General features: G+C 45.8%; 1 protein-coding gene across 1 annotated transcript in view; it reads right to left on the bottom strand.

Annotated features, from left to right (window-relative positions):
- The window catches only part of LOC119590668 (clavesin-2-like), a gene marked incomplete in the record, with an annotated part of 51482 nt that extends 49779 nt beyond the window's left edge, over nucleotides 1–1703 (bottom strand). The window contains 1 exon segment of the mRNA XM_037939348.1: nucleotides 1572–1703.
- Between the last annotated feature and the right edge of the window lie 240 nt (nucleotides 1704–1943).

Raw genomic sequence — 1943 nt, 5'->3', positions numbered from 1 at the left:
GATGTGGGTATTCAACATGGGTGTTGGCGTGGGGGAGAGAGGGAGGAGAGAGGGGAGGACATGTGAGGGGGGCAATGGAGGGGAGAGGGCGTTCATATGGGGGTTGACGTGGGGGGGTGAAGACGGGAAAGAGTAATGGAGGGCGAAAGGTGTGGACAAATGGGTGTAGCGGCGTGTGCGAGGGAAAATATGGAGGGGAGTTTATGGTGAGGGGATTCTGGAGGAAAACAGAGGTGGTTAAATGGGTGTTGGCATGTTGGGGGGGAGGGAGAAGTGTAGTGGAGGGACAAGGGAGATAAGGGGGTGTCTGTGGGGGTTGAGTGGAAAACGAGGAAGAGGAGAGGGAGGGGGAGATAAAGAGGAAATGAGGGGGAGAGAGGAGGGGGAGAGATGAGGGAGAGAGGAAGAGGAAAGTGAGGGAGAGAGGAAGAGGAAAGGGAGGGAGAGAGGAAGAGGAAGAGACGAGGAAAGGAGAGGAAGAGACGAGGAAAGGAGGAGAGGAAGAGACGAGGAAAGGAGGAGAGGAAGAGGGAGGAAAGGAGGAGGAGAGGGGAGGGGAGAGGAGGGACAGGAATGGCCGGGATCGTGTAAAACGCACTCAATTAAAAATAATATTCTTCAAAGCATGTAAATCCCTTGCGCCTAAACCACTTCACTTTTAATGACTCGGGTGTTCTTTGTCTAACCAAATGAACTTGCTATGAAGCATAAGTCACATTGCCGAGGAAGACTTAATTAACGTTTTAAAAAAGGTATGAGTAACAAATCATGTAATCACGCGGCAGTCATGGTTGATGAACCTAATTAACATGACTCGTTTCAACAGATTAAAAGTTGTTATTTTACCTCTTGGCCACTTAAAAAAAACATCACTTTTTTTTTTACTTAATTTTGTGAATATTCATGGAACGCACGAGCCTAACGCAATATATGTTCATGTAAAGTCTCCATACGTAATTAATTCATCGCCTCGTGTCATTAAGTATTCCTGTCACCGAAATGGAGTCGAATTCCGGTCGAACTTCACTACTAATAAAACTTCGTCCCAGTTCATGCGGGTCCTCTTAAAAAAAAGTTTTTCTTTCCGATATCGACACTACGTATTCGCGACGCACTCGTCGAATCAATTCGTCTAATTTTTTAAAAGCATACAAATCACAGACACTGTTATGAAAGCCACGGATGTAATGAAAGAGCTACGGGCACTTTTCCTCCCCCAATTCAAAAAGAAAAAAAATATATCGGCAACTTTCCAGGGACATTTTCACGGCCAGGTCGATTATCTCCACGGTATTTACTTTACCGACAGATAATCGATCCAGTATGCGTGAACACCTGAGGGGGACAGCTGTTCTGCATCTGCTTCGCACACAACCTCCTCCTGCTTCATCTGCATGTATCTCCTGGGGTCGAATACATAAATCCACGACACGAATGATGGGGCTCCACGCATCACCGATAACTACACATGATAAAAAAGGAAATCCACGTCACGGTGAATCCACTCCCAATCTCACGGATCTTGCGATATTCTCTCCTCTGTACGTAAATCAAAACCGCAGAATACTCACGTGGACGATGACAGAAGGAAACGACTTGCGTTCATTTCCTCGCAACGGTTCCAGGGCGAGTGATGTGTCATTCGCCAGGTACCCGAGGGCGGACCTGGTTGCTGCCGGGGGTCCTGGAACATACTGTCGTACACTCGTACATCAGGGGGAAATGCAGTCGTCTTGAGGCCTATATATGGGCATGTTACGGTTTTTTCTTCTATATCTGGAAAAGTTAAACGTTTTATTACATTTTCATAAAGTTCTAACCTTGATCATGAGGTAAGACCTTTCAGTAAGTAGTCAGTGATCTTCAATGTACTAGAAACGCGTGTTCATACACGGAAAAACAAAAAAAACAAGTACGATTGAAGAATTGCTGTTAGTAAACTA

The sequence above is a fragment of the Penaeus monodon genome, chromosome 27 (assembly GCF_015228065.2).
Source record: "Penaeus monodon isolate SGIC_2016 chromosome 27, NSTDA_Pmon_1, whole genome shotgun sequence".
Classification (NCBI taxonomy): domain Eukaryota; kingdom Metazoa; phylum Arthropoda; class Malacostraca; order Decapoda; family Penaeidae; genus Penaeus; species Penaeus monodon.
The sequence above is the reverse complement of the archived record's forward strand: the minus strand, read 5'-3'. Positions and strand labels throughout refer to the sequence as shown.